At 41.4% G+C, this 13,289-nt stretch overlaps 1 long non-coding RNA gene and 1 pseudogene across 1 annotated transcript in view; one reads left to right on the top strand and one right to left on the bottom strand.

Annotated features, from left to right (window-relative positions):
- 4930593A02Rik (RIKEN cDNA 4930593A02 gene) overlaps positions 1 to 13,289 on the bottom strand; it is a 95,936-nt gene that overhangs the window by 25,836 nt on the left and 56,811 nt on the right. Inside the window, exons 7-8 of the long non-coding RNA NR_045167.1 lie at positions 12,192 to 12,316; positions 10,351 to 10,586 (exon numbers count right to left, since the gene is read on the bottom strand). This is a non-coding gene — a long non-coding RNA (RIKEN cDNA 4930593A02 gene). The remainder of the gene's footprint in view (positions 1 to 10,350; positions 10,587 to 12,191; positions 12,317 to 13,289) is intronic.
- On the top strand, positions 435 to 830 carry Gm33092 (annotated as a pseudogene).

Genomic DNA, 13,289 nt, shown 5'->3' with positions numbered 1-13,289 from the left:
TTCTGAAATGCCTCCCACATGTTCATGAGTTTGAACACTGGGTCCATGGTTGATAGTGATGCTTTAGGAGTCTTCAGGAGGTGGAACCTGGCTGGCAGAATAACTGATGAATAACTAATATAGCATCGTAATTTGTAGAAATCTATACAGGTTGTGCCTTTCCATAACTCCATATCAGACCCACTGCCTCAGAGAGCTTCTGTTACTGGTGGAAGTGTCTTCATCCTTGAAAATGCTGCACAGTGGAAAATAATCATGAAAGAAAGCCATATTGTGAAATCAAGACTGGCCATAAAAATAAAAAGCAGGAGTCACTGCGAGCTCATCACTGTCTAGTGGGCCACTTCCCACCCCAGAGGCCGCTGGCCACTTCTGTTCTCAAACAAGCAAGTGCAGCAGTGGGAAAGCAGATGCCAGTGGATGCTGCAGGCATGATGGACTGGACTGACTGGCATCACATGGTGGAAGTGGAGCTGCCCACCCACCTCAAGCAGCCCCCACTCCCGAGAGCATTACCAGCTGCGCCCCACCGCAATTTCAGAATGGCTCCACTTACTGCCCTTCCGTGGGGTGCTTGCTTGTCTTGGCTACCGTGTTGCCACTTGTCCATTCTTCCCAAAGAAGAAATAACAGAATAGCTTGATTAATCTTAAAATACAAAAAGAAAATCCCAAGGTGGTGAATATAATAAATGTTGAAGATCTCAGTCTTACTAAAGGAGCTGATTGTAGGTGCTAGTGTTCCAAGACCTTCCCTGCCTGTGATGATCTTATCATAAACACAATGAACATACCATGGGTCCTCTCATCCCGAAGAAGACAGAAGGGTAAGAGTACCTATTTCAGATTGAAATTCTTACAATAGTATTGTCTCAGTTGTTGTACGTAGAAAAATCTTTGCTGGCTTTAGCTGCCTGTACTAGGTGAATAGTGACTTCTGCCAGTTATTTTTCTTGCTACAATACTCCTTATACTTGATACTTTATTCAGTCCTTTATATAGAAATCAAATTGTCAAGTCTCATTCTGGCATCAAGAATTAATGTACCTTTCAGTAATAAAGTCAATACTTTGGATTTTAATTTTGGAGGAATTTAAAGTTTGGCCATGAGCCAGAAATTATTTCTTTGCATATCAGTATTTCAACAGAATGGATTTTTTGTTTGTTTAGTTGGTTGGTTTTGTTTTTCAAGACAGGGTTTCTCTGTGTAGCCCTGGCTGTCCTGGAACTCACTTTGTAGAACAGGATGGCCTCGAACTCAGAAATCCACCTGCCTCTGCCTCCCGAGTGCTTGGATTAAAGGCGTGTGCCATCATGCCCGGCTCAGAATGGATTTTTAAAAGTCTTCTCTGTACTGTTGAACATATTTTCATATGGTTTTGTTTTGTTTATTTGAAGTAATTTGTCATCCTTGGCCCTTCATCAAATTCTTCTATTTTTAGATGAACCATGAAAACTAATATTGTGATCAAGAATTACTTTGAAGCAATATACCCTTGTTTTATTGAAAAAAATTAAAAATACAATGCACATGTTTGCTACAAATGTTCATAACAAGATAGTTCCTACACCAAAATTGATTGTTTTTCCAACCTCTAATTCTCCAAAGCTTAAAAAATTGTGAAAATGTCTCTCTTTCCAAAAAACAATCTTCATATTTAGTGAAGTCCTTATTTAAAAAAATATACCACCTATACCAGAACTAGAAAGAAGGCTCTGTGGTTAATACCACTGGCTGTTCTTCCCAGGTTTGATTCCAAGCACCTACCTGCCAGCATGTGACCAACTGTAACTTCAGTTCCAGGGGATCCAACATCTTCTGGCCTCTGCTGGTATTGTACACACATATTGCATTGACATTCATGCAGATAAAACACTCATATACACTTTAAAAAAATGAAAACTACAAGATTCTTCACAATAAAGAAAACAGTCTTAAAATTCCCTTGAAAGCACAGAAGTCTTGGATTAAACAAGCCTGGATAAAAACCCTGGGAAAACTAGTAACACTGGAAGCTGTCACCATACTTAATTTCAAATTATACTACAGGTGCTGGGTGTGGTGGCACACGCCTTTAATCCTAACACTCAGAAGTCAGAGGTAGGCAGATCTCTGTGATTTTGAGGCCAACCTGTTCTATATAGTGAATTTCAGGCTAGCCAGGGCTACAGCATGTAAAAGAAAAACTATAAAAATTATGCTACAGAGCCTAGCATAATAGTAACAACAACAAAAACCGATAGTAACTATTATCATGTTTAAAAATTTATAATAATTATAATTATTATAAATTTTAAAATAACATAATAAAAGCATGTAAATTAATGGAAAAAAATTAAGAACCCAGAAATAAGCCCATGTAACTATAGCCACCTGGCATGGGTTTTTATTAAGATGCTGTGGCGATTTGAATGAGAATGGCCTCCATGGGTTTAGATGTTTGAATGCTTGGTCCCCAGTTAGTGGAACTGTTTGGGAAGGATTAGGACTAGGATATGGCCTTGTTGGAGGATATGAAACTCTCAGGCACTTCTCCAGCACCACCTCTGTCTGTGTGTTGCCACGCTCCCTGCCTTGATGGTCATGGACTCACCCTCTGAAACTGTAAGCCAGCCTCCAGTTAAATGCTTTCCTCTATTAGTTGCCTTGATCTTGGTGTCCCTTTCACAGCCATAGAAGACTAAGGCAGAAAAAAAGTAGAAAAAAAAAACCAACCTTTTTAACAAACAGTGCTGGGGAAACTAAAGAAAAAAGGGAACTATACTGTAGACAAGAGGTATCTCACCTTCCACGAAAATCAACTCCAAATAGATTAAATGACTTAATGTAAAAGCTAATACTCTCAGGGTCGGAGAGATGGCTCAGTGGTTAAGAGCACTGATTGCTCTTCCAAAGGTCCTGAGTTCAATTCCCAGCAACCACATGGTGACGCACAACCATCTGTAAATTGGATCCAATGGCCTTTTCTGGTATGTCTGAAGACAGCTACAGTGTACTCACATACATAAAAATACATAAATGTCTTTTTTAAAGCACTAATACTCTGAAACTACAGTGGAAAAGTGGGGGAAAGACTTCAAGTTACAGCTATAAATAAGGACGTTCTGATTAGGACTTCTTCCAACTAGGAAATAAGTCCAATTATGAACAAATGAGACCTTATGAAATTAAAAAGGACATGTATAGCAAAGGAAGGTGAAGAGACAGCCTAAATAACGAGAGGAAAATCTTTTCCAGATGCACATGACAGTGTATTAGCATCGAGAATATATGAAGAACTCAAAAGACTAAACAATGAGACAACAAGCAACAGTTCATTTTTGGATTGGACCCCTTCATAGGACCTCTACGGTTTGTGTTTGCCCTGGAGGCCATGTTGGTATCTATCTGCTTCCCCAAGCCACATTGAGCCTGGTTCACACGGATGTCCCTGGTCTGAGCTGTCACTGGTGAGCATGTGAATATTTGAGAGACCCATGTTACCACTGAAGACAATGCAGAGGGCCTTAGTCTATGCTGTCTAAAATCTTGTCAATGTTCATGGCTGTGCTGCCACAGAGAGCCATGTGGATATCGGTGGCTGCCCAAAATCATGTTAATGTCTATGGGCTGAGCTACTGCCAGGGACCATATTGGTGTCTGTGATCCATGTTGCCTGAGAAGCCATGTTGATGTCCTTGGCCTGTACTGTCGCTGAGGGCTATGATGGTGTCTTTGACCCATGCTGTGGCAAAAGGGCAGGTTGATGTCCTTAATCTGTATTGCCACCAGAGACCATGCTGAGGTCTGAGCATATACTGATGCCAGAGACCACGTGAAAGTCCATGATCTGTGCTCCTGTTGATAAAGAAAGAACAAGAAAGCTACTAATGCTGTGGTATTGATGACTGCAGACTCATAGCTGAGAAAGAGACACATAGTTTTATATGACTATCCTTACCTGCACCCCAGCACCCCCTCCAAAAAAAAGAACCAGTCTAGACAAAAATCTATTGAAGAGAACTCTTTAAAACTGCAATAAGGATGCTGAAATATAGCTCTTCACAGTTGATGACGTCTAGGAGGAGTGTGGGTGGGGAAAGCCTCAGTTTTCTTTAAGGGGCTGGCCACTGCGAGTTTGATCATACTCCAGAGAATATATGGGCAACACAAGTTGGACTCCTCCTCCTCCTCCTCCTCCTCCTCCTCCTCCTCCTCCTTCTCCTCCTCCTCCTCCTTCTTCTTCTCCTCCTCCTCCTCCTCCTTTTTCCAGGGGAGATCACAAGAAGGGACTGTCGGGGCAGACCTGGAAAGACTGGGAAGTGAGTGTGACAGGATGCATAATGTGAAATTCCCAAATAATAAGTAAAAATATGTTGGGGGGAATAAAACAAATGACTTCAAATGCTCATGAGGATGTGGGAAAGGAAAACCTTATTAATTGTTGGTTGGAGTGTAAACAAGAGCAGTCACTACGGAAATCAGGGTAGTGTTTTTCAGAAAGCTAAAGCAGAGCTGCCGTAAGAGCCAGCTATCACAGTACTGGGCGTGCACCCAGACGGCTCTATATCCTACTGAAGATGTACTCGCTCACCTATGTCATCTTGACAATTGCTGACACCTATCCCCCCAGTCCCACGTGGATATGCTCATATCAAAATCAGAAGTGAAGATCTAAATGTGTTTGCCTTTCTCAGTCTGAGTTAGCTCACTTCATATTTTCTTTTTTTTTTTTTTTTTTTTTTTTTTTTTTTTTTTTTGGTTTTTTGAGACAGGGTTTCTCTGTGTAGTCCTGGCTGTCCTGGAACTCGCTTTGTAGACCAGGCTGGTCTTGAACTTTCCCTGCACACCTCGCTTCTTTCATGGGCTCAGTGAAACACACAGAACCACCTTGACCCAGGAATCTTCCCTCTGTCTACTTCCGCCATCCCTGATCTCCTAGTCTCTAAGAGCTTCCCCTCATCCGAACCCTGACTCTAGACGCAGTTCCTTCTTTCTCCTTTAGCTGAAGAAACTGAGGTACTTCTAGTGGCTTTTCCTCATCTCAACTGGCTCCCTCCTGCACTGCTTTGGGGCTCCAGCCAGACGTATCTTTCAGGAAGCCTTCTTTGCCAAAGCATTTCTCCATTGTTTACCATATTGATTTACCTAAGAATACATATTATTATATAGAGTACTCTAACTGGGTAAATTTTAGCATAAAGGCAAGCAAAGTAATATTTTAAAAATATTTATTGATTAATTTTATGTATATGAATATTTTGTCTGCATGTATGTCTATACATGCCTGACCAGAAGAGGGAGTCAGATGCCGTGGGACTGAAGTTATGAATGGGTTGAGCCACCATGTGGGTGCTGGGAATTGAACCCAAGTTCTCTGGAAGAACAGCCAGTACTCTTAGCTAGTGAGCTGTCTCTCCCACCCTCAATTAATATTTAATAAAATAAATATCCAACAACTAAACACCCAACACTCTGTATTTCATTTTACTTGGCACAAACAATCATCCAAGAAAGACTGGTGTGACTAGCCTCCTCAAAAGTAGAGGACTGCCTCTTGCAAGGGCAGGTGGGAACTACTTGGGAACCATTTGTTTTTCTGTGCCTTCTGCCATGGGAGGACACATAGACGATGCTGTCTATGAAGCATAAGGCATCAATGCACATTAAAATATCCCTGTTCCTCTTTCTTGGATTTTCTAGTCTCCAGAATTAAGAAGCAGCTTTATATTGCTTAAAAATGACCTGGGGCAGGGGGAGTATTGTTTATTTTTTAATTTGTTTGTTTGTTTATTGTTGTTTTTATTTTTGTGGTACTGAGGGTTGAATTTAGGCTCTCTATCACAAATTTGCACCTCCAGCCCACTGTTCCTTTCTACATAGAGTTTTGTAAGTTGGCCAGATTTCCCTTGACCTTGCTCTGTGGCTCAGCCTTCTCTTTAACTTATGATTGTTCTGTCTCTATGCCACCAGGCTCACCTCGGGTTTTATTATAGCCTACAAATTAGCTGAGGCATACAGTGCTACTAATTGACTTTATCCTGGCACATGGCCCACCAAAATGTATTCCCTGGGCTCCTATACAGCAGGCTATAATCTTGTAATTCAGTTCCAGTGGGTAGGAGTAGATAGTTCAGATACTAAGTTGGGTCCTTAAAGGGATACCTACCCTCTTGGTTGTTTGGAAGCTCCTTGCCCCCATAGCCTTAAATGTGAGAGGACATTGTGGTGATGGCTCATCTAGTACTATATGAACAATAGCAGCACCTTCAGATGCCAAGGAAAGAGACAAAAGGACTTTTCTGCCAATGCTGTTATCCTGGTCCTAGTAGCTGCTACACAAACTGGTTTTTTTTTGTTTGTTTGTTTTGTTTTGTTTTTTGTTTTTTGTTTTTTGTTTTTTTTTTTTTTTTTTTTTGAGATAAGGGTGTGTGACGTGCATTCATTGCCTGTTGGAGAAATACTATATTGTTTGCCAAATATTCCCTAAATCTTGAGAACTGAGTAGGGATATAGAGATAAAAGGTTTAATCTCTCTCTCTCTCTCTCTCTCTCTCTCTCTCTCTCTCTCTCACACACACACACACACACACACACACCAATAAGCTGTTAGCTCAGAGAGGGCAGACACTCTAAAATACTTGCATACTTACTAGGGTGTGACAAGTGCTGTGACAGAATTAACCACAAGGTGCTATGGGACCCTGGGGGCCTCAGAGAGGGCTTCAAGAAGAAGGTAATATTGATACTAAGTCTAAAAAAAGAGCAGGAGCTAATGAGATGTACAGAGGCAAAAGAAAACATCATATCCCAAGAGGGTGTGGTGCTGTCCTGTAAGAAAGTAGTCGACCCAGGTGGTTAAGTCAAGAACTCTGAAATCAACTATGTAGGTTCAAATCCTACCTAATACATTCACTGTTTATTAGGTATCTGATGGCCTGTGCTTTGCCTAAGCTTTCTGTGTCTACCACCTAGAGTTTCCATGAGAAAATGCATAGTGTTGCAGCTTACGTGATATAACACATGATCGGTGAAGTTGAGCTTTGAAACCAGTTAAGAATGACTGAGTGACTTAACTCAATCACAAAAGAAGTCACTTGATATGCACTCACTGATAAGTGGATATTAGCTCAGAAACTTAGAATACCCAAGATACAATTTGCAAAACACAAGAAAATCAAGAAGAAGGAAGACCAACGTGTGGATACTTCATTCCTCCTTAGAATAGGGAACAAAATACCCATGGAAGGAGTCACAGAGACTAAGTTTGGAGCTGAGACAAAAGGATGGACCATCCAGAGACTACCCCACCAGGTGATCCATCCCTTAATCAGCCACCAAATGCAGACACTATTACATATGCCAGCAAGATTTTGCTGAAAGGACCCTGATATAGCTGTCTTGTGTGAGGCTATGTCGGTGCCTGGCAAATACAGAAGTGGATGCTCACAAGTCATCTATTGGATGGATCACAGGGCCCCCAATGGAGGAGCTAGAGAAAGTATCCAAGGAGCCGAAGGGGTCTGTAACCCTATAGGTGGAACAACAATATGTACTAACCAGTACCCCCAGAGCTGGTGTCTCTAGCTGCATATGTAGCAGAAGATGACCTAGTCGGCCATCATTGGGAAAAGAGGCCCCTTGGTCTTGCAAACTTTATATGCCCCAGTACAGGGGAACGCCAGGGCCAAGAAGTGGGAGTGGGTGGGTAGGGGAGCAGGGTGGGGGGAGGGTATAGGGGACTTTTGGGATAGCATTGGAAATGTAAATGAAGAAAATATCTAATAAAAAAATTGGAAAAAATAAAAGGATGACGAGGACCCTAGGGCAAAGGGAAGAGTTTTCCAAAGGGATGCTAGAGGGAATGATTGATGGCCAGATCAAAGAGGTTGGATATCATCCTACAGCCCAAGGGGACTCTGAACAAGGGGATTCTAAACAAAAAGTTGGCATGATCCGAAAGATTTCTACCTTAAAGTATTCACCCTAGCAGTTCAGCCAAAAGAGTCAAGACTTCTCTTTTAAAAAAAAGAAAAAAATCTCAGTAGCTTTGCACAAGAAAAGTATTCCAAACACAAGCCTTACAAACAGATCATCACTCAGCTAATGCCAGTCACAGTCCCATCTGCTGAGGGCTCACTGCTGTGCACCTGATAGTCAGGAATTATTTTTCTACGCCCCACCTGTCCAATTCCTGCTTTGCTAAGAAAAAAAATGTTCTTAGTCATCCGATCAAGAGTCTAGGGAACCTAATGATGCTCTCCTCTGGCTTCTGTGATCACCTGAGTACATATGGCATAGTTTCACACACAAACACACAAATAAAGCTAATTAAATAAATATTTGAACCTTAAAATAACTCTTCAGAAAAAAAATGAATTTTCATTTTCACCCAGGGTTAAGCTACCATGGAAGGGGTGCTTACAGGCAGATACCTGGTCTCTGAAGTTCCTTGGCAGGTGAAAACTGATCTATCTTTCAGGTTACTTCTTCTGTGAAAATGTATCAAGGAGAGTACTCAGGACTCCTTACATTTGCTGACATCACTCAGAAAACCTTAGCCTGTGCCAGATATGGGGCAAGATGTGGTGCATGCCTGTAATTTTAGCACTTGGAGGCTGAGGCAATAATATGATCAGCAAGTTCAAAGCCCACAAAACTGTCTTGAAAGCCCACAAAGGAACCTGATGTCTTGACCAAGGCTGGAGAGAGTAGAGGCTCTCTAGGGAGACAGTCTAGAGCTGAAGTGACTAGCCCCTGCCATGCCATGTCATGCCATGCCATGCCATGCCATGCAGGTACTTTCTTGAGAAACAGAAGGTATTTATACAATTATAAACCACTGTACAAATAAAGACTACCAGCGGGGGCCTACACTTGTCTATATAAAAATGACTGTATTTGCTGAGTGACAGGTGAGAATTCTTGCATGACAGTTAAGCAGGAGGGGTGGTGTTCACTCTTAAATAGAGTAGAATAAAATCACCCTAAAGCAAGATTTGATGGAATTTTCCAGAGTTCTAAATCCCCTCCCCTTAAAAAAAAAAAAGTCTATGGAGTCTCAGTTCAAAGACAAGAGTAGGTAATTCCTCCCTTTACTATCATCACCCAATCAATGCTCTAAAATCAGTCTTCAGTGCCGCCACAGAAATTAGAAATGGAACTAGCAATGCTTTAATAGTCTGCAGTGTCTCCAAATGGTCTCATTTGTCGTAAGAAACCCTGTGGACTGTCTCTGTCTTTTTCTAAATATGTATGGCCCTGCTGAGATCAAAATCAGATTGTAAATGACTGGAGTGTTGAGTAAGAATGATCTAAGGCTGTACTATGACAGTCTGGAGTATAACATGATGCTGAATTGGAAGAAATCTCCCTTCTGGCTCTGACATCACCTCCTTGGCTACACATAAAGTTCCTTATAAAGCCCTCACTTAGACAGAGCACCTTTGGTGCTAAGCAGAATTCTTCACAGGCTCCATTTAGCCTTGGACTTGGAAGTCTTTGGGTCTGACATTACCATTTGGAGGAGTGGAAGAAGAGGTCTCACCCACCCACAGGCTACATTCCTGTGAAAGACACGAAAATAAAGAGCCCTCAATACTCAGCCTAATAGAGGAACAATATTATCTACTGAGACAATTAAGCTATATCCTCATGATACTAAATGACAAGAATTATATATTCATCTGCTCAAAATTTCTTGAATTATACATTTAAAGAATAATGCTAGCCAGGCAGTACTAGAGAAGACAAAAATGTATGAAACATGCCATGAAATTTATGCAGAGACACCATTGGTGAACGCTCTGCTTTGAGGCAGGTACACTCAACTATCACAAGTCCATTCCCAATCTCTTATCTGAACGCTCAATTTCTCCCAAGGGAATTCACAGAGAAGTCTATAAATTAACAGAGACGGAGACTCATCTCCCATTAGCAGGGGCGTTCTTCTGTTGAGTCACCTGCATCATTATGATCTCTCCATTAGTTAATGCTAATCATACTAAATTAGTGTTTTCCCAGGAAACCCAAGGAGGAAAACCAAACATGTATGTATTTGAAGAGACACCTCATCTATCCCTGACTCTGAAATATTTCAGAGGCCCAAATGTGGTAGCACACACCTATAATCACAGCACTTAGGCCCTTGAACCATGAGTACTGCCAGGAGTTTAAGGCCAATCCCAGCTATATTGTCAATTCAAGGCTTTAAAAAAAAAATCCAGAGACAGATGGCCAGGTGACCTAGTAATGAAGCCTTCCAATGGCCGCTGGCCATGGACAATGCTGCCAACCTCCCCTTTCAGAGGCAGAAACAACAAAAATAAGACAAATTCAGTTGACTCTGATGACCCTTTGTTACACACTCACCAAGCTCTTCTGCGATTTCTGTATTTGAAGCAGAAAACAACCAAACCAGAGGAGTATCTGCTCCAGGTCTCCAGTGCCAGCCACAGATGCTCCGACTATGCATGCTCTGCCTGCCTGCGTGAGCAGATCTAACTCACCACCCAGCTATCTCTGAAGAATCCATGATTGATTACACACTGCCATCGTTTTGAAGTTAATTATACACGCATATCATTTCTTCCACTAGATTAGAAAGTCTAAGAAGGCAGAGACAACATCTGTTCACTCTTTAATCTTGAAAATAAGCTGAAAAACGTAATTACCTATACATATATACCTTCCCTCCCCCTTCCCCTATCCTCATATCCCCTCTCCCTCCCCTGGTCATGCAAAGCCTAGCGTAGTACCTTTCTGGTGATTTAATGACTTTAATTGAATGTCCTTCTTTAGCCATTAAAAATAAAAATGCATTAAATTGAAGACTTACTGACAGAGGCCAGATGTAAAATACAGATTGTGTCCCATTTTGTTAAATATGGTCACATAGCAAGCTGTGTGTAAACAGGCAATAAGTAGGAAACACTACCATGTTTAATTGGTCTGAGTAAAATTGTTTTTATCATTATTCACAAAACCTACAAGGTTTTAAGGGGGTGGTTGTTAGTGTGTGGGGTTTGGGGGGTTTTTTGGTTGTGGATGTTTGTTTGTTTGTTTTGTGTTTGTCCCTGTGGCCAGAAGTCTGTGCTAGACATCTCTAAATTATTCTCCACTGTATGTCAGTCTCTCACTGAATCTAGAGCTCACTGTTTCTGCTAGACTGGCTCACCAATGGGCCCCAGGAATCTTTCCCTGTCCTCTTTCCCTATGCTTTGATTATAAGCATGCACTGACAAACCCTGCTTTTATGTGGACACTGGGATCTGACTTGGCTCCTCACTTGGATGGTAAGTACTTCATGGACTTGATAGCTCTCCAGACAGTTGTGTGTGTGTGTGGGGGGGGGGTGTTTTTTAAATGAGCTCATATTATTTTACAACCAGGAAAATATTTTTTGAAGCACAGATGTAGCCAGCTTGTCTAACTAACTGTTATATACACAATTGTCAAGATGCTGAGCACATCAAAATTTACCGTGAGAGCTTAAGAGTTCAACAGAGGTAGGTAGGAATATGTGACTCACTGTGTTTCCCTGAGATGCCAGTGTTTGCCTTCACAACACCAGTAGAGGCTTTGAGAAAGATGACAGAGCCCCAAACTGCAGGCAATTCTGTGTTCCCATCTGCAGAGGGACATATCCCTGACTCTGGAGAAGTGGTGGACTGACAGAGAGGCTAGGTGTGGACCTGTGCCCTCTGATAGTATCCATGAGGACTCAGTGCAAATCTCTCCTCAGGCAGATGAGTTCTGGAAAGGCCATCATGCTAGGTTTGGTAAGATTAGGGCTTGCTTGCCTCCTCCCTCCTTGGCTGTAATTGTATACTACAATCTAGTCATTCCCAGATAATGCCTTTTTAACGGTGATGAAATCTCTGTCAACTCTCCTCTAAGGGGTTGGCACCTTTTCCATCTCTACCAGCAATGTGGGAGCATTCAGTTTTCCCGCATTCTTGTAGGCAAACTACAATGTAGGCAATCTTCTGGATGTCCCCCATTTTGTACCCCAGTAGCATAGTCATAATTATTGGTTTTCTTGCTTGGTGACTTTTAAAGGCACCATCTCCAGTGGCTGCTTTGTGTCTCTCTTCACTGGAGCTGTTCTCTTCGCTGCTCCCCCTCTCTCCCCGAGCTCCCTCTGCTGCTGCTCATTGGTGGGTGATCTGCCTCCACCCCACCCACTGCCAGCCCCTCAGCCCCTTTCTTACTTTGCATTTCTCTCGTTTTGGATGAAACTGGACGATTTCTTTATGACTAGACGCCAATTGCAGTTGCTTCCATGGAAAGCCTTTATGTCTATCTTTTGTCTGTTGTTTTTTTTTTTTATCAGTTTCTTTTCAAAGGATGAATAATCCAAGGGAGAGTTTCATTAGAGTAAAGAAGAGTATCAATTAGAAATTCTGAATACTAAAAATATCTTTCTACAAGTCCCAACACAAGCTAATATTTTCTGCAATTCTCAATATCTATTCATAGAACTTGTCACTAACTAAAAAGAAAGCCACCACCAGCAAACAAGGCATCAGAAGAGAGTGATGCCAATTATTTTAAATGTAACAAGAATATTTTTAAGATAAGCTGATTAACATGTTCGAGGCCCATTACAATTAACCTTTAGATAGTATCCTCTTAGATTTAGTAAAAATTGTTACAAGCATAATTAAAAATTTTTATTTTATGTCATGAAACATTTAATTGCACTAAAAGCCCATTACATATTATAAAATGTTTACTATTTGTATTTGTTATTAATTAAAGAATAAATTGTATGCTAGCTGACAGACTATTCTAAACCATACTTAAATGTATATTTAATAAACTTATATACTTAATATCAATAATATAATATAAATATATAATATACTGTATACTTAATAAAATTTTATTAAAGAAATGAAAGGAATTTTATATACAATATCCAGAAATAAAGTTATTTCAGATTATCCTGAAATTCTATTGTAATTAATTTTCAAAACTCAGACACAGGTGAGACCCTGCCCCATCCTGTCAGAGCTTCTTCCTTCCTGTCTGTACCCCACCTGCACTCACAAATCTGCACACAGAGCCCACCCACCCCCACAGCCCCGCCTACCTTCCAGGAGGCCTGCTCTAACCAGGGACACAGGTGAGACACCTGCCCTAATCCCCCAGTTTGTGGGGACCCCACAGAGTCCAGCAGTCATGGGCTCTGGCCTACCCTGTTCAAGCTCCATCTTCCTTCTGGTCTGCATGTCCATTTGCATTCTAGGATGAATACTCTGGACCCTACCCCCACCCCACAGCTCCTCCTGCCTCCCAGGAGACCT

Source organism: Mus musculus, chromosome 3, assembly GCF_000001635.26.
Source record: "Mus musculus strain C57BL/6J chromosome 3, GRCm38.p6 C57BL/6J".
NCBI classification, from domain to species: Eukaryota; Metazoa; Chordata; class Mammalia; order Rodentia; family Muridae; genus Mus; species Mus musculus.
Note: the sequence above shows the minus strand (reverse complement) of the source record. Positions and strands in the feature narration are given on the sequence as shown.